Here is a 19724-nt window from a genome sequence, read left to right as displayed (position 1 = left end):
CCAAGAGCCCCTAGGGATCTGCTTCGAGATGCCAAAACCCCTGACTCCCAAACCCTCTGCAGCCTGGACTTCCCTTCCCTACTCCAGCAGTTGGCTTCTCTCAGCTGCAGTTTATCTGCTATGTCATTCAACCTCCCTCAGGTCATACTCCTCTGCAAATCTTACATATAAGCCTGCTTTAGTGGGGCCCTCCATCCACCTCTGTTCTCTAATGCTCTGCACTGTCTGAGCAGGACCTTGTGTAGCTCCCCAAGCCACAGAGCATCAGTTTTGGTGCCCGTAAGAATCTCTTCACTCTTCATTTGCATGTCTGTATAGATACTTTCAGCAAATTAGCCTGTGTGAATGTTTCTACAGAATTGCTGTTGTTGTTCACTCACTTCATTCAATAACATCCAAAATATTTCCAAAACCCCAGGCCCCTAACTACTGAATTTAAAAGCATGAGATCTACTGGAAACAAAATTAAGACCTCTAAATTTCTTATGACAAAGATTTCTCATTAAACTACTACAGAGACTTCTACTGACAAGAATAATTACTCTTGCCATTTATTTAGTACTTATTATGAGAATGGGTCCCAAAGAAACAGAAAGAAAGCCAACGAAGCAAATGCCTCAGGTCAGCTACTTTTTTAATTATGGTTTTATGCTAAAATATTATCTTCCTGCATTAACATACTGTGTTTTAATACATAGCTTTAGCTATGAAAATCTTCAGGTAGTTGATGTGAATGAATACAAACACATGTAGCACATTACCCCACGGGTTTTAGAAGGGTCTCTACTTTTTTATTCTTTTATGTTTACAGGAAAAATATTTAGATTTAAGACTGATGACTAATTAGGATTATTTTTCTCATATATGTAGTTAGATGTATTAATGGCCTTGGAATCTGCAGTGATTCATTCCTTGACAGAGGTTCCTCAGGGCCAGACTGGAAATCTCATCAGAGCAACCTATCTGATCTACGTACAGGTCTGACATTTTGTCTTATCTAGGGAGGCATGAATGTTATGTAAATACTTTATTTTCTGCAAAAATTAAAAGACATTTATTTTTAGTTCCAAGATACCCTTGTCTTTTGATCAAAATAAGTCAGGGAATTAATCCGCCATTTTCAGGTATTCAGGCAGGAAAAAAACCCTCTAATTGACCTCATGGACAAACAAAAGAAGGTTTTTTTAACTCAGTGCTAACCCCTCAGGGATTTTGGTGGGGATTAGTTCATCCTCTTCTTTACCTGCTTTTATTTTTGATAGTTACTTCTGGCTTTATACTTAGTGGTATGTAAGGAACATCTATGTGGCATGTAAGGAACAACACTTCATGTCAGAGTAGTACTTCTCCATATCTTTTAATCAATCAAACAGAATTCAAGCCTGATTCACAGATAAATTGCCTACAATTAACAAGATTTAAGTATTATTGACACTGATGGGATTATTAACTGATATTAACATCCTTCATCTAATGTATAATACACACAAACCCCACAAAACTGCAATTGCTAACTGAGCTTATTATTGCATCAGCTATTCCCCTCTTGGTTTCTCCAGACAAAGAACATACTCAGTCCTTCAAAGTGAGAGCTGTTATTTTAGATATAATTGAGATTTTTCATTCATAATCATCACAAAGTTAGTTATTCCAGTCTTGCAAAAAGTAAAAAGATGTTTCTGTAAGCTCCAATGCTGTCTTCTCAGCCTGACAGCCCAGGCACTCACCTTTGCATTACCACACTCCCAATACTTGAACAAGCAACTCTGCATCCTGACACCATGGTTTAGCCAGGCCACAAATCTCCAGATCCCCAGTGACCACCTTGGGGAGCAGAGGAGTGTTTTCTTCAAGAAGTGTCCTTCCACCACTGAGCTCCACTCACATCAATGCCTAAAGAAGGCAATTTCAATACCCTGTACCTCCCCACTGATCTTACGCTTGTTCGACTGAGATTCCAGACTTTGTGTTCTAAATTTAGTGTAGCTATTGCTTTCTTTAAATCTCTACCTTAATCCAATTTCAACAGACTGATCTTCTAAAACAAGACATCCAGCTAAGAATACTGTGCTGCAGCGTCTCCAGTGGCTAAACCGCTGCTCTATTTTACTGGATACTAAGAACAGGAACAAGTACAGTCACAAGCAAACTAAAAGCTGCCAACATATTGCATGGATAAATAGGAAATCTGCTCTCTTGTGATACCTGCCAAGAACATTCCCACTGCAAGTTATCAAAAAATCTCTCCTCAGTGTTCACCCATGCAAGAGCACTTGTTCCTCTTCATTAACCAAAGCAATCAAAAAGCACAATAAGATGCAGCACTGAATCTTGGAGCTGGAAAGTCTATCTTTCTCCAAGATGCTAAGGTCATCAAAATTGATCTTGCCTAGGTAACAGGGCAATAACCAGCCTAGGACTGCCCTTTACCTTCAGTCACTTGTACGGATGGAACTGAAATTATTGTGGCAGTGAAAGATGAAAAAGAAAGGATAATATTTGCTAAAAAAGAGAAATATATGTGAAAATGAGGAGCTAACTTTTAGATTTTCCACTCTAAGATCTTTCCTACCAGAGAAAACCAAGCTCTTTACAAAGCACTCTTCCTGGAAACTAACACCATCAGTTTGCATGCAGTGTACAAGTACAAAAACAAAATCCCCACTTACATGGGAAACCTTGTGTTTCCAAGGCAAGACACTTCTTTAAAAGTTACTCAAAAGTAGGGTTTCCTTCAGTTCTTTGGTTATCCCCTATAAGGTGATATAACAGGATGACTCCATGTTCTTCCTGCCCCTGAGCCCACATAATATCAATTATATAAAATACCTCAGGACCTCAAACACAAGACCACATCAACATGCACTTAGATTTCAGCGTACACACCGCTGCTCTGAAATCATTAAGGAACAAGGAGATATATCTGTATGCTGGCTTGAATGCATCCCAACATTTTCTAAACGTTTCTAAAGGAGGGATTCAGAACACCAGTCTAAGCAAACTCCCAAAATAGGAGAAGCTCTCCTGTTGAACACATCATCCTCGTCAGAGGGACTGGATACATAAACAGTGCGATCACTAAGCCATCAGCAGTTGTGGGAAAACTCCACCCCATTCACCCTGACCTCTGACTGCTCAAACTTCTGCTGTTTAAATCAAAGAGCTAACAGAAATAAATAAATGGGATTTTAAAAAAATGAGTAAACATGCTGTCCACCTCATCCCACCCTTTTTGTCAAAACTATAGGGCATAAATTGCCCATCTAAAGTTAGGAAGCAGGGCAGTAATAACAACTAGAAAGCAAACCTGCACACGAAGGTCAAGCTCATGAGTTATTATCTGTCTGAAATTAGGTTACCTGAAGGCTCTCTAAAGCATTAACAGTCTTCCAGGATTCTGCTAAAGAGAATCAGAAAGGCAAAAACCATCACCTATCCAAAGACACCAAAATCCCTTAAAGACCTGCAGGGCTCCTGTGAAAGGATGTGAAATTCAGTAATAATCCTTAGAGATAAACTCTTCAAGTGTGATTAAGAGCTATTTCCCAAAAAAAATCCAATTCATATTTTCTCCAATTTGATTCTAGTCTTTGACATTTTTCCTGAACCTGGAACCAAAAAATCACTAATAGACAGCTTAGTCTATTCTCACAAATAGGCTGTAACAAACAATCCTAAAAGCTATCTGCTCTGGAAACTTCAGATACTCAACTGGCCAACTGATTACCTGATTTTTTGTTTTCTAAAAGAAACTAATTAGCTCGACAGGATAGTTTTCTGGGGGATACTTCTAGATATTTCAGTTACACAAAGACAGAATCCAAGTTCCTGAAAATCTTAAGGCTTTACTGCACTTGTGGCGGGAAAACTTACCTTTAAACAGAAAGTAAAGAAGTCAGTGAGTCACAAATGGCACTCAATGCACTGTGCAGCAGGTTGAAAAATGACAGTGTAATTTTTCTACAATGAAGTAAGCCAGAGCAAGGAAGATTTATATAAACCATAAAAAAAAAAAATCCATGAAGTCAAAGCCTGGGCCAGATCTGCAACTGGATCTCATACATATGTGAGGCTCAATCCATTTGATCAGATGTAAATTAAATCTTGAACCCACAGTACCTGCACATGATTAGAACAGGTAGTAATTACCACTGGAAGCCAATATTCATCATTAGCACACAAAGCTTTCTTCTGGGAATCTCACCTATGTTCTGGCCATCCTCAGATAGTATCCTTGGACTGCCCATTCTGCAGATTTTATCAACTCTTCTCACAGCCCCTGCTATCACACCAAATTAAGGAGCTAAACTCCCTCCAATCCTTCTTGGCAAGGTTTGTAGAATCTAAGTATCAGATAGATAGCCACTGTGACAACTCACACATCAACAAAGAAACGTTTGCCTACTCAAAATACATCCATGCTGACGACTCATGGCATGAAGCAGCTACCTTTGCACAGGGGCTGAGCAGCCAAACCATCTTATCCCTGGTGCAGGCAGCTATGGAGATGCTGCCAGTCACACTTGGGCTAAAAGATTTCAAGAGCAGATGTTACTGCTTTGCCTCTTCAAGGCAAAATTCCTACTAATTCACGGATTTGTGCACATGGGGAACAAAGACCAGATTCAAAGTTTAACATATGTGCTGTTAAAAGCCGAGCAACACATGGAATAAATAGAAAACTTAAGAATGACCTAAAACACAACATGGACACATATGTGAGAAAGAGCACAGAACACAGAACAGTGTCCAACAATTCTTCAATACCAAAACAGCCCTGCTGGCACTTCTGCAAAGTGCCCCCCCCATAATCACATGGCCCCACCCCCAGCTACATGACACCGGGTGGGGGAGAGGGTTTACTTAAATCACTAACCAGCAACTTAACTCAAGCATAAGCTCCAAATAGAAGACTAAGCACTATCATAATTTATAAGAGAGCAAGGACTAAAAGAGCTCAGATACAGGAAAGAAAAGTGTCCTGGGGAACAGTGAGTAATATCTGTATTTACAGCAGGCTTTTCTCAACTCCCCAGGATTACCAGGACATTGGATATGGGCACTGGACTGTCACCAAGACCTATAATAATAACTACAGTCAACTTATCGTGAAAAAAGTCACTGCAAAATGGATACTGCAAGGGCAGGAAAACTGAGTGAAGACAATAGCTTAACTATTCTGGGATGCTGAATAGTCCCCACTGGAGAAGTTCAAGAGGAGGCAAGACTATAATGGCTAGTCTGATTTCCTCTTTTGCTCCATTACTAAAAAAAAACCTTTAAATACTTTTGTGTAACGCTGGAAAGAGATACAAAAGAATGTCTGGAGCAGATCTTCAGCAAAAACACCTGAACCAAAATGATTTGCTGTTTAAGAAATGCTTTCTTGTGTACTTGCTTTTTTCCTTTTCTTTTTTAAATGACTAGCACTACCAAATTTGTTCAATTTTACCTTGACGATTTACCTTTGCTGTTTAAATGACAAATTAAAGCAAAAGAAAAAACCAGCAACACACAAAGACTCCATTTGGAAATGCTTTTTGGAAATGAAAACCACACAATGTAAGAAGGGCTTATTTTCTGGAATAATACCATGCTAAAGTTACTACTTTTCCCTTCTTTTTTTGTAAGTAGGGCCATGAAGCCAAGGTTGAAAAGCCTCCAAGAGGACAAGAACATGAGAGCCTATAATGAGGCTACCACTTCACATAGCTTTCTGCCATTGTTGTTAAAGTTTCATCCAACTGGTTTCCACAAGTGAAAGTAGCTATCCCTTCACGCATTAAGCAACATCTACAGTGAGAAAGAGATTCCTGTAGGGCACTTCAATACATACACAATGCCTCCATATAAGCCTGCAGATGACACCACCTGATGAAGATTTTTCAAGGATACTATCCATTCTCCCTGAGGAAAAAGCCTTCACTAAGATACCTCAAGTGCCAGACCTACTTCCAGTTGGAAAGAAGCTTATAGTTTGTAAGGGGCTGACTCAGCTCATTGGATGTAATATCTCCAACCACTACTACACCCAAATATTCTGTTACTTTCAAGTGTTTGGGTTGCTCACAGGCTCTAAATCCTTCTAAGTCTGCAAGGGCACCTTGGGCGTGGATTGAACTCATCATCCTGGAGGGAATATAAACCTGAGGAAAGACCAAAAGACACTTTCTGTCTTCAAGCAGAAGTAGTAGCAGCAAGGTCTGGAAAAAGGGGGTCTCAGCTGCAGCATTCCCAGGAGAGCTCCACTGTACAAATCCTCACTCTATTACAGAACCGCCTTTGAATGCATCTGAGACAAAAATTAAGAGAATAAGAGAATGCCAGTATCAAGTAAGGAGGAAAAGCCAAATAAGTTTAGAAAGACCTGGCTAAGGAAAAACATGCCAAATTTGTACTACATTACACCTCTAAATACTTGACTGGCACTGCATCTATGAGTGGGTAATTTTCACTGTCAAAATAACGGAAAAGCTGAAAAAAGATTTGATTAAAAATAAAAAGATGATCAGCATTACCTATTTCCAACATTATGGAAAACAGAGCTTGTCAGACTAACCTGGTATCTGTGCTTTTATGACTTTAAAAGTTTGGTTGATACTCAAAGTCATTGTGATAGGCTGATGTATGGTTTCTGCAATGTATTTGACTTGGTAGTGAATGACATTTTGATTAAGAAGGTACAGCAATGAAAATAAACTCAGAAGACATTAAATGGATCAAACACAAGATAAATGGTAACTTTCAAATGCAGCAGTAAACGTGAAACACTTATCATGAAGAAATGCTTCAAATGGGATCCTGCAGGGACCCATTCTTTAGCCCAGTGCTATTTAGCATTTTTGGAGTGGCCTGGAAGAAAGCATAAAATCAATATACATGGAGTCTAGAGATGATACAATGCCAAGTTTCAACAGTGATGAATAACAGAATGTGAGTCAGCAGTCAAAAGACTGCTTGACAGGCAATACATAAAAAATAAGTATCTTCCAATAAGGAGCAAAAATACAAGGTCATAATTCTAAAAACACAAGGGCCAGTCCTTATTTACAGGAGTCTGATGCAGGAGAGTAATTCTGGGTAAAAAAAAGCCAATTTTGTCATCACGGATGATCAGCACAGAATACAACAAAAAGATCCCACAAACAGTATACTTGGTGGTATAATCATAGTATCTACTCAGGATAGAAAAGTTCTGATATCCTTGTATTTATCCATCATGTGATTCTCTAAGTTTGGAAATTACCTTGAAAACTGGAAAGTTCACAAGTGTCACGAGAATCAGGAAGATTTTGGAAAATACATTCAAGTAAGGGATTACAGACTATTTTGGTTTAATACATAGATTGTCTATTTTAATAATTATTAGTATTAATAAAAATGTACAGTAATATAAGGAAAAATTTAACAGACAGCCCATGCCCTAATTAAGGGATATCTGGGAACTTTTATTCAGAATGTAATGCTTTCAATTGAGTAGTTTAATTTAATTCTTAATCAATGTACTTTAAGAAGTCCGTCAAATTACATTTCCTTATGGATCCCCTAGAAATTCAAAATGTGGACTAATGTCAAAGATTTTAGATCACAGATTATTCTGAGCTGAAAGGGATCTATCATTGATTATAAAAATAACTATATAAAGATCATCTGAACATCAGTACTATCCGGTGATACATTCTTTTAAATCCTGGAAATCAACACATTCAAAATCAAGCTAAACCTTTAAACAAGAAAAGCAAAACTGACAATAGTCACAATCTCCCAAGGATGTCTGGAGAGTCTTAATCACTTTTTTATCAACACCTGATTCCTTCCAAAAGGCTGTCCCATGAGATCAAATATTATTTCATTTAAGCCCTATTAAATAGAGAGCAGACCAGACTTCAGTGCTATTTTTTGGCCTGATTATTTAGGTTTTAACTCAAAAATTAAATCCTTTGTTTTTCCAAAAGAAAATAGTTGAATGGGACTGTGCCTTCTGGTCTGGTATCATGGCACTGGGGATTACCAAGCACTGGGGGCCCAAAATAGGGTGACCAATTTAATTTCATTCTGAATCTTAGAGCAGTCCTCCAGGAATAAAATGTGTAATCCAATAAACCACACAAATCTCAACAGGCTAATCACATTATTTAAAACCCTTTTTAATCAACTTAAATTATTTCTTCATTAATCACATTTACACTGATTCAGATCAGCCCCATACCTAAAATTAGCAATGAAGCTACAAAAATCAATAAAATTAGGTAATGAAGCTGGTTTAATGGGATTTTTTTAAAAAATTCCAATTGTCAGTCATAATTGAATTATTAAATAGGCTGAGATAAAATACCTAAAGCTGAATATGAAGTGTATGGGCAAGACAGGGCAGTGTTTTATCTGATCTATAATGCACGTGCGGGTGAAATTTTGTGCTATCTAAATGCCCTGATTTTCTTTGAAAGAAAAAAGCAGCTTTGAGCATACCCAACAAATGCATCAGCTCCTGTGAGGAAACTGTTGATGAGCTGAGGAGAGCACCCTTGAGGAGTAGGAGTTGGTCCAGCTGGTGTGCGGGCTCACTGCCTCCCCAGGAGCCCACAGGACACAGGATCCCTGTGGCAGCCCGGCTCCCCACAGCTCACTGGGGTGGGGGCAGGTGTGATCCACCTCCCTGCACATGGCACGCCTGGCCCCTTTGGCATTTATCAACCCTAGTGCTGACACCTTGTCAATAAGCTCCATCACAAACCAGGGACTAGGGAAAGCTTCCTGATTGCTCATCTACAATATGGGCACCGAAATGTGGTTGTACTTCACCACAGACTCAAAAATTCTTCATGTGTTTTTCACTTTTATTTTACTCCCATCTACAGCTTTTTAGCTCTACAACTATGGGCACAGTGCACACCAGACATCTCCCTACGGCACCCTTGGGCTGAAAAGCAAGGTTTACACATAAGTCATGTCTGCTGCTATCAGAGCAGTTCCAACCCATGAAATGTGCTCCTGCACTGCTAACGGAATTGGTGGGGCTGAAAACAACATACAAGTGAAACAATGATTTCAGTGGTGCACTTAGCAACAGTATGACAAATTAAGCATCTCCCTTACAAGCAAAACACATATTTCTCCATTAATAGAAAGAAGTATTCAAGAAACAGCTGTGGTAGCCTCATTAAATCTTATTATGTGACTCTCATAAGTAGGCATATTCCAAATTTTTACCAATGCAGACACAGAATGTTTTCATTAATCATCAAAATAAGCAGTAAATTAGGCAGGTTACAAGCACCTTGATAAGCTGCAAACTGCAGCATCATAAACATACAATTTATTTAAAGAATAACTGATTTGCTATGGAGATGTGCTACAATTTTAATTGCATTCCTTCAAAATTATCCACCTTCAAAGGCAAAACTCCATTTCCCAGAGCTCATATCTTAGAGACAAAAAAAACCCAGTTGTTCATTTGGTTTTTGTTGATTTTTAACAAATAAAGGAATGCAACTACAATATAGTTTCATTTCATCTTGGTCATATATATATATTTGCTAAATAAGCATGAATCTTTTATCTTAGAATTTAACTATGTGAGTATTACAATCCCTTGGGTTTTATACATGCAATTTTACAGTTTATCACCAACCTGGTGCCTCAATCCAGTTAATATTTAAACATTACAAATGAGTGGTTATAGAGGTTTTAGAAAAATTTTGCACTCTAACCAGACTATAACTACACTTCAGCTGCAACATAACTTAGCACTTATGTGGAGAAAGTAACACCTCACATCTCCAATAGTTTTGTACACTTGCAACATTTTGAAAATATTGAGCGAGAAGAAAAATGTTGGATTTGCAGTCAGAAGAGTGGAAACCTCCTGGCTTCTACTTCAGCTCAGAAGCCCAGGAAGACCCTGAGGAAACACTATCTGATCTGGATTTGTCTCATGGCTTCCACAAGACTCAAAAATGTTCCTGATGCACAATCTCAGCACGTTCAGAGAAGAGGCAGCTCTGCCAGGATCTCCATCAATCTCCTCACCTGGGGGGGATACATGGCAGAAATGGGGGTGTCTAGCAGTGGGGGCAGGAGCAGCTGGGCCAGAGGTTGGGGGAAGCTTTTTGTTTTTAAGAGGTCAAAGTCTGGTATTTGCCTTCTCAAGGACAGAAAGCCAGAGGCTCCATTGCTAAACCACAAGCTTGCCTTATCTTGCATAGTTGTCATTAACACAGTTGTCATTAACACCAGCACACACTGCCCAGAGCTATTCGAGAGAGTACTGAAGGGTCATTAAATACTGGCCACGTTTAGTTTTGCAAGTGTGAACAAGTGGTAACAGAAGAATGACATTAGTGAGTACTGGAAACCACTTTTGCATGGACAAAATTCAGCTCAGAACTCACAGTTCATTCAATGGGCTCTTTAAAATAGATTATGCTTTGCAACAACTGTGCAGTTCAGTTGTTGCTCATTTTAAGATTTAATTTTACAAACACACACATTTAGTCCCCATGGTCACCTTGTTCATTTGTTAATATTCTGTTTAGATTAAAATAGGTGTGACTGTGCATTTGTTTATCCAACAGCTCCTCAAGTCCTTTTTAAACCCCAATGTTATGGCTTTTCAAGACTTAAAGGTAATCCCTCCCACCAGGGAAACAGATTCTAAATTTAATGGTGTGGTTTTTTTACATAAGTGGATACAGTGAAAAGACAAATGTTGAGAAAATATTTCAAGCAGAAATGGACTTTAACTCCTTCCTCACTTCTTTCTTGTTATCTTTCATCAGTTTCTTTAGTTGGATGTATGAGCAATGAGCAAACACATATACTTTTCCCTTTTATTCACCTTGGAGGAACACATCTCTATTCAGCTGCAGGACTTGCTAACTCTTGGAAAGAAGGGGCCAGGGGTAAGCAAGAAAGCACCCTGGCAGAAGCCAAGCAGCAGTGAGTGCCCCAGACACAGAGGTGCACACCCATTCTCAGGCTGGACTGCTCCAAACCCAGCATACCTGGGAGAGGCCAATGTCTGAGCTCCATTTTTACAGAGTACACTAGTTTTTCCTAGCTGGTTGCCTCAGGAAAATAATATTGCTGTAAATAGACCGCTTAGGATTTTTTTTTTTAAGTGTCTGTCTTTAAATGGAAGACTAAAGGGGACAAGAATTCAAAAATTATAGAAAATTATATAAATCATTTGCTTTGCTTATCAGCTTTCCATTTCAAAGCTCTCGATGAAATTTCTTGTCTTGACCCTAAAGCAAAGCTTTATGCAATGAAGGCCAACATATTTTACATCTGTTCAATTATAATAATGAATACTTTGGTAATGCATTTAGAAGAACTACAGTCTAATCAGGGCTGTAACCAGAGAAGTGCTTTGTTATACCCAGGAGAATTTGTCTGTCTTAATTAAGTCTCCTCTCTCAGACACACAACACAGAGGCTCTTTCATCTGAACTACCTTATGTAATTGCAGAAGAGCTCTACTTGCTACATACAGCATGCATTGTTTGCAGTGCAGTTTCCAACACTGTCATTTTGGTTCCTAAAGCAAATATATAGAAAAGATAGAAAACAGCCTAGACAATGTCTCTGGATTTGGTAAATGGTATACACGTGCTTCTGTCTTGTACTTCAGCAGCAGAGGCTGCAGTAAAATATGAATGCCCTAATGCTCACATTGATCCAAATCACACTGAATTCCTTTAGCTGACAAGGCAATTGTTCTTTACTTAGCTCAATTTAATGAACACAGAATCTAGCCCACAGGAGCAATGTATGAGATTTGTGGAAATTCCATTCTTAACTGTACCATATTTTCTGGATATACTATTTAAAGCATGTTTGGAGTCAGGAGAAAGCAAAAGACACTTTAACAGTACCAGATATTTTACACACAGATTAACAAAAATTAGACCTTTTTAGAATTACCACTATGATAGACACTAAACTCCATACCTTATTAATTTCAGTGAGTTTTGTCTCTGCTCTTTTCTCACTCTGAATCCATATTGAAGCTTATTAAAAATATGTTCCTCCTTATGCCTATACATAAGCAAAATCAATTTTTTTTCCCAAAGTGTGTTTTCATCTGGGATCATTAGTAACTAAGAGAAAAATAATCAACTCTTAGTATGCAGTAAAGTAGCAAACATGTTTTTTTAACTATGTACTCTGGGAAATAATACATTTCCAACTCATTTTCCAAAGACAGTTAAAAATGACACATTACCTGCCATTGAGTTCCTCAGCTACTAGGTAAATTGAGGCACATCAGATACTCTCTAATTGCTAAATTACTCTGTTGATCAAAGCACACTCTTGTAGCTCAGCAAACTAAAATAGCATTACTGCCCTCATGAAAAATGAATGCTCCACCCTGCAACCATTTGCTTGTATTTAAGAACTCAAACACTGATTTCAGAGCTCCAAGTGCAATGTGGTAATTCAAACACTGCACTGTGCACCACCACACCAAGACACAGATTTTGGTTGTAAAGTTGGCATAACCCAACCTCAATCTGTGGTTCCTTCATAAACTCTCACAGAAAACTGTTTTCTTCTATCAATAGGAACATGCCCCAGAATAAACTCATATGCAACACTGGGAAAGTGTATGAAACTATGAAAACGAAACCATCCAGAAATCACCCAAAACACTACATTACAAAGGACAAATTTTGAAGGCATCTGAATATATCCTTTGATTTCAGGGTCAACATGGCTATCAGAAGTGGGAGAAGCAATGTAACTAAGCCTGTGAAGAAGGGTAGAACACTTTCAGAGTATTAACTGAGATGGGCTGTTACCTTCCACAGTTTAGAGTTTACTTTTGGTGACAAACTCATTCTGGACACCTTTATGCTAAGCTTGGAGCTTCCTCTTTCTCTGCTGCCTGAAACTTATATTCTGAAATCCAGCAGACAAATAAACAAGACTGCGAAAAAAGCAGATTTTCCTTGTATCCTGTTTCTGAAAAACTCAAGTACAGATGCTCCATATATTGTACTCAGAGTCAGGGGTACTTACCTATCAATCACTGAAGCTACAGATCTGACTCCAGAGCAATACCCACATAAACACAAGTTCCATTACTTTGTTTCGCATGATGCACAGATCTGATGATACATCCCCAGCTCTTGCTGAGTCAACAAAGTGTTTAAACATAGATCTACGGTATTCAGTGAAACTTAAAAGATATTTCAGTGCTTTGCTGATCTCTGAGGCACCCACAATCCTGCAGGAAAGAGAAGGCAGACATGCTGTGAATGCTGCTGACATGTTTTAACACCAAGCCACAAAACCACCTCTCTGTTTTCAGAGACTCCTCGAGCTCTGTATCAAACCTACATGTTTTGTGAATCATATCTTCATGGTAGGAATGTAGCAGCATGCAGCAGAAATAAGTCAAACAAGTTGTCTTGGTAAAATAAAATGTTTCTTTGTGAGTGCAGAAAAGACACCACACATCATTCCCAAGTGTTTTTCTGACATGATTGCGAGAATATTCTTGAATATCTACCAGAAAAAAGACAGACTACATACCTGAAAAACAACCCTTTTCATTTCTGACCATAAACATAATTTAAGGGCAGGCAGGTGACATGGACTTAAAGCCTCTTAACCTAAACCATACCCCTTTCACCATGAGTTCATAATTAAGGTATCATAAATGGCTCAGTTTGGATAATACCATCTGCTGGTTTCTTAAAAGTTTCATTGTCATTGTTTTTCCTTCTTGTATTTGAGAGCTTTTATTCATGTAATACTAGAAAACATTCACAGAAGTGCCCCATTACCTCTGCCATTTCCTTTTTATAGACTTTTACAGTGATGACATGAAAAAATGTTTGTTTCAGCAGACCTTACGCAGAGCTGCTCCTGCACAAACCCAAAACCAGGTTCCGAGGCAGTCCATATGCACAGCCTCACCAAGAAACTTACAGGCTGCCCACAGCTTAATCAGAATTTTCAGAGACAGAAAATGTCTCAAGTTGATTAGATGCAGATGTTTATTCTACAGGGAAAAATGGGCCTTAAGGCCTGGAAAATCATCTTGTTTTCTATTTAAACCTTTGCAAAGAGACAATGTTTGGCAAATAGATGTATTTTAAATACACATCCTGGACATGTTTATACTCCATTTGTGACTAACACAAGGAATTGAGAGTAAAGCTGTGCTAAGTTCTGTGGCTTGAGACACGACACATGGGCATGAGCATACAGGCACACAAGCACCAGCAGCTATGTCAGAACACATCACATACTAACACACACCATCACCACCTTTTCAAATGCTACCTGCATAATAAAAAACTTGGGACGTTCTGAGGCATTGCAAGAGCAAACATTTTCTCCACACAAATCTCTCCTTGAAGCCTAGAGGGCAATCATGACTTGCAGGGATGATTACACAGCATCCAGAAGGAGACAGAGAAGCAGAACAAGAAAAGAACTTCATTAGAGAGAAACTGGGAAAAACCAGCACAAAGCTTCTCTCTCTATAATTATCTTGGTTGAATAATGGCAGAATTATACAAAAAGAGCAACTAGAGCCCCTTCCAGCAAACATTGCTACTGCCTGGATTAATCAGACAGAGCTGTTCCTGAAACTGATACATAAATTGACATTAGTTCAGTCTGCATGTATAATACCAATTCAATCTCATTTTTCATACCAAATCACGTCAGATTTTAATTAAAATCTTTTAACTGAAAATTAAAATGTCAGCGGTTATCCACAGATGCTGCTGAACAGATTTATCTTCTCCCTAATGCAAATAAAACAAAAAATAAGAAAAAACACCGAACAGCAAGAGTTTCAAGCAATAGTCTGCTCAGTCAGCAGCAGGGACTGGCACCACTGATTTAAGTTTCAGGGGTCTATTTTCTTTCTTAACACACCTTTCACTGCCAGTGACACACCACCAGGATCAGGGACTGCCCAGCTGAACTCTATCAGTCAGATAGCAGGAAAATAAAAGCAAATAGCTCCTAAATTCTGTATGGCAGTAATAATGCATGACTCAGCAAACTCCAAAGAGCTTTTTCAGGCAAAAAATGGCCCCTTAGCATAACAGAAGCCTTGAATTCCACTAGCATCCCACACAAACACACACACACACTGTGTGCTCATCTTCCTCAGCTCCCCCCAGCATTTGGGAGGGATTCAAATGCAGTGGCTAAACACCTCCCACCTCTCCAAAAACACTCACCAGGGGAGCAGTGATAACAGGGGAGCCATGCAATGCAACACCCATTTTCCAGAGCCACTGCTCTAGGGAAGCCTAACCCCACTTCTTCCCACTGCTAATTGCTCCAGGTGAGCTAACATGGTTTGACACACCAGCACTCACCTACCAACCTACCTACCTACCTCCCAGGGGGGACTCCCCGAGGTCCAGTTTGGACCTACTCCTAACTTCAAACTCACAACAATTTTAATCAGACTGTTCGTTCAATCTACATCCAAGATCCACAGGATCACTGTCATGAAGTGAGACCTGCAGCTCTTCTCTCCAAAGCTATGGTTTCTGATGTTTCCAAAGGCTCATCTGTTTGGTTCAAAGAAATCAAAGTAATAAACTTTGTCCTCCTCAAACTAGTCACTAGCTTCAGCCTGTATTTCTATGTGCACACATGTATTGGGCACCATACAGAACCAGGCCCTACTGGTGCTACTGGTCATTTGCTGAAACACTTTCTCTGATTCCACAAATAAAGCCCATTCCATGACTTAATTTTATTTTCTAGCTATGGAATAAATAAGAGAGACAATGAAATGTTGCACATTGCAATGTGCTCCTACAGTGAATGGGGAGCCCTTAAGGAGAGTGGGAACATAAACAAAAATTAAGGCATGAGTCATAGAGTTCCAGTCAAAGAAAAAAGGGAAAAAGACCAGTGAGAATAGCAATACACAAAGCAGGTGAAAAAACTACAAACAAATAATAGAAGTAATAAACAACGGCCCATGCAGAAGTGGCTGTCAGGCATCAGCAGCACATTTCAGAAGGAGACAAGCTAGAGCTTTTGACACCTTGCTCAGTTCAGCTTTCCATCCTCATTAAAAAAGCATCTGAAAACCTTGGCTCTCCTGGGAGCCCATTTCCTTCTCAACAAATGTTACTGAGAGCTGCACTACTGACGTCAATAAAAGGAGGGTAGTTTAATCACTAGAGTTAGTTTGGGGTTGCTGATTTGATGATGATCTGCTGCTCAAGCTGCTAATGGTTTGAGCCTAATTTTGTGGTAATCTGACTGTATTTATCCTTAGGTTCCTTGCTGCTGAGTTGTCTAACGTCACTTTACCTGTCAGGTCCTGAGAACTGAAAAGGATTTCTCTGCAACATTAAAACCACTGAAAAAAGAAAATGGGTGTTACTAATGGGCAGTGCCAGCACGAATGTTTGAAGAAAATATGTCAGTTCCACAGAGCTGAATTACATTACATATTTGCACAGGGCAATTTATACAGGAAATACTCTTCTCCTTAACTGAGTCTTGCTGTTAAAACAGATCAGCCTGGAAAAAAAGAAATAGAGGTCAGAATGGCAGAAAAGCCAGCCTGATCTTTTCAGCTGCCTGCAGAGCACCAGCACAGCCCCACACAGCCCTGCACAGCAAAGACTGGGGATGCAGAAGGCAATCAGCAGTTCTCATCCTTAAGATTAAAGGTCAAACTGAACCAACCCTCCAATGGCAGCAGAGGCACGTGCTTCCAGCCAATGCCCAAAGGCAGAGATGCACCAGAGGCAGCCAGAGACATTCAACATGCCACCACTTTACCAGCAGCGGTTCTGCCCTAACTTGTCAACAAACACAAGCATTTTGTGCACGTTTCAAAGGGTTGGTATTCCTTCTGCTCATCCTTTGCAGACCAGAGGAAGGCTGGCCAGCTGGGTAAGCCCATCAGCCAGCGCAGAGGCAGCAAATGCCTGAGACATGCAAGACTCACCCCACACTGGGGTGTGCACGTGGTGACTCAGCATCCATTTCAGTTGCCAAAACTGTTTAATAAACTGCTAGTAGACTTGAGGCTTGAGATTTCACAGGGATGTTTAGACTGAGAGCTTATACAGTGACAAACTTCTGGCTTTGAAAAAGACTGTTAAAACCTATCTTTGGTCGTTTACACATCCTCTCCTAGTGTGAGACCTGCCATCTGCCTACTGTAATTTGCCAGTTCCGCTGCCATATCCACAGCACCGCGCTGCTAAAACACGCAGGCAAAAACCTCTCTGGGTGTTCTTACCCACACGCTCCTGAGAAGGAGCAAGTGGTTCAGGGTAATAAGCAGAGGACAGAAGAACTTGGTCATTTATACCCTAGCACTGCCCTGCAGGGAGGCTTTTCCTCTCCAGCAGCAGTGAGAAGCAGTACCACCCCCAAAGTCCATGCTGGGAACCCCAGTGAGCTGACACCCCTCTGCTGCCAGTGCACTGTACTGCTTGACAGCAGCCCCCCCATCACAGCTGCACCCACACCCGTACAACTCCACTGCCCTGCTTTCTGGACACTAAGCAATGCCAAGAGCTAATTAAATTGTCAGCCCTCCCACAGACCCTTCGTTTGACCTTAGACAGTCAAATCCTCACCCCTTGTACCAGTTCATCACCTGTAAGTTCAAAGTCACTCACTTGATTTCCATTCCTGCTCCAACCCACATAAGCTGACCTGGGGGACCAGCACATGGAGCAGCAGCAGTTGTGTGTTCAAACAGGGGACTCATCCACCCGGCATATAGTAAATTCATGTCCCCTGTTCCTTCCTCACCTGCCTGTTTAAGAGAGAGGTAATTTGAATTAAATAGTAATCCTAGCACATTCCAGGAGCATTCCTGAACACCAAGCATTTGGATGAATTTTCTTCAAAAGCCTCTAAACAAACACCTCGCTCAGCTGTAACACTGCTGCTTTCCCCTTACCTTAGTAACTGTGGGAGGCTATTTATCTCGTTCCCCTTGCAACATAAAAGCCACTTCTCCAGTCAAGTCTCCACATTATAGATGGTTATTTTTTCCTTTATCATGAGCCCGCTGATAGTCGCTTTCATAGGGAGACAGCACCCAGCTGAATGATGAAGGTGGCGGCAGAGAAGCAATCATGCTTGTGCAAGGGACCTCTCCCAGGGTTTTATGCTGTTTGCCAAGGCCTGACTCCAGTGCCGTGCTGGCTGTACATCACTGTGATTACATGGACTAGGTTATTCTGATTTACAGCAGAGACAGACAGAGAGGCAGGAAATTGGCCCAGCAATGATGTACTAATGTCTACTCTTCTCCAGAAGCTCAGTACCTCAAAATACAAAAATGTTTAAACCATGTTTTTGATAAGCATGACAAATCATATAAAGTCATTACAATTTTATTAGAGGAAACATTTTCAAATGCATTGATTAAATTACGAATAATGACTTGGTCCTGAAGTTATAAACCTCTAATCTCATCAGCACTAATGACCTCCTGAAATAAAAGGGAGGAAGTCAGCATCCTCATGGCTGAGACAAAGAATGCGCAGCACACGACAACAGCTCTTTATCAGCCATGACACAATGGATAAAACTGAGAAGACTGCAGAAAGTTAAATCACAACCTACATATTAAAAATAGCTCAGATTTTAAACCCTGTTTAAAACTACTTAATTCCTGAGCTCCAACCAATATTGAGACACTTAGTGTAGTCAAAAAGCAGCCTAATAAAAGCAATGTTACTCTGTACATATTCACAATGAAGCATATGGAAAAACATGGAATGTGTTTGACCTCTAATTGTCTTCCCAATGCAAATGGCTTCTGACATGCATATTCCATAGTGTAAGTTACATGCAAATATCCCACGCACCAAACTGCTGACTGAAGGACATGCAGCAAGGAGCTAGCACAAGATGGCATTCACCTTCCCACTCCTCTCTTACTGAAAGTTCCCTCCTCCTTGATACTCCTTGATAGTGATGTCCCTCCACAGTCTACTGAGACAAGAAAAAAAAGGGAAGACGTAGACTTCCACTTCACATAAAGATCAATCCAATTGCCCCTCACCTTCCTGATGCTGTTGTCACTGAACAGGCCTAATTTGTAACATGTATTTCAAGGTGCCATTGTGAACGTTAGGGAGACCTGAGCTTGATAAAGAGCAAGGAAAAAACCAAGTCAGTGCATTTTCTTAAATCTTCCCCTGTGTTCTGGAGTGGTCAGGACTTGTTCTCATCCCTTATGTGACTGAGACAATCTCAGGGTCATGTGAAACCTTGACTTGACTCCAAATGCCTGCACACACTCAGAAGAGCAGGTGGAGAGCAAAGCATGGTTCTCACGTCCTGCTTCTAGGGTTGCTGCAAACCTGAGAAGTCTTTTCACACTGAAGGTATTTCCTAAAACTAAACTGCTCATTCACTAGAGGGCCTTTTACGCTGAATCATCCTTTTATTCTCCCCAACAGCAAAGCTTATCAAGGATTTTTATCCATTTTCTTTTTTCCCCTCACATGTTTAGCCCCTTCTCTCTCACTCTGTGAAAACTGGAAGCAAGACTGGAATAAATGCATGTTATGTCTATCAAAATATGATGTATAGCATTATAAATGCCATAATAAAAATGGCATTATGACAGCATTATAAATGCCAAATAAAAAAGATCAGTAAAGTAAAATGGTCTTCCCTAAATTCAACAATTATTAACTCACATCTTCTGAAACAACAGCAAATATAAGAACTGGTGATGGAAGGAGGAT

General features: G+C 39.9%; 1 protein-coding gene across 1 annotated transcript in view; it reads right to left on the bottom strand.

The window, feature by feature from the left end:
* Positions 1 to 19724, bottom strand: part of PLCL1 (phospholipase C like 1 (inactive)) — a 181717-nt gene that overhangs the window by 41450 nt on the left and 120543 nt on the right. The gene's annotated exons all lie outside the window — the stretch shown is intronic.

Source organism: Oenanthe melanoleuca, chromosome 7 (genome assembly GCF_029582105.1).
Source record: "Oenanthe melanoleuca isolate GR-GAL-2019-014 chromosome 7, OMel1.0, whole genome shotgun sequence".
In the NCBI taxonomy this organism is placed as follows: Eukaryota; Metazoa; Chordata; class Aves; order Passeriformes; family Muscicapidae; genus Oenanthe; species Oenanthe melanoleuca.
The sequence above is the reverse complement of the archived record's forward strand: the minus strand, read 5'-3'. Positions and strand labels throughout refer to the sequence as shown.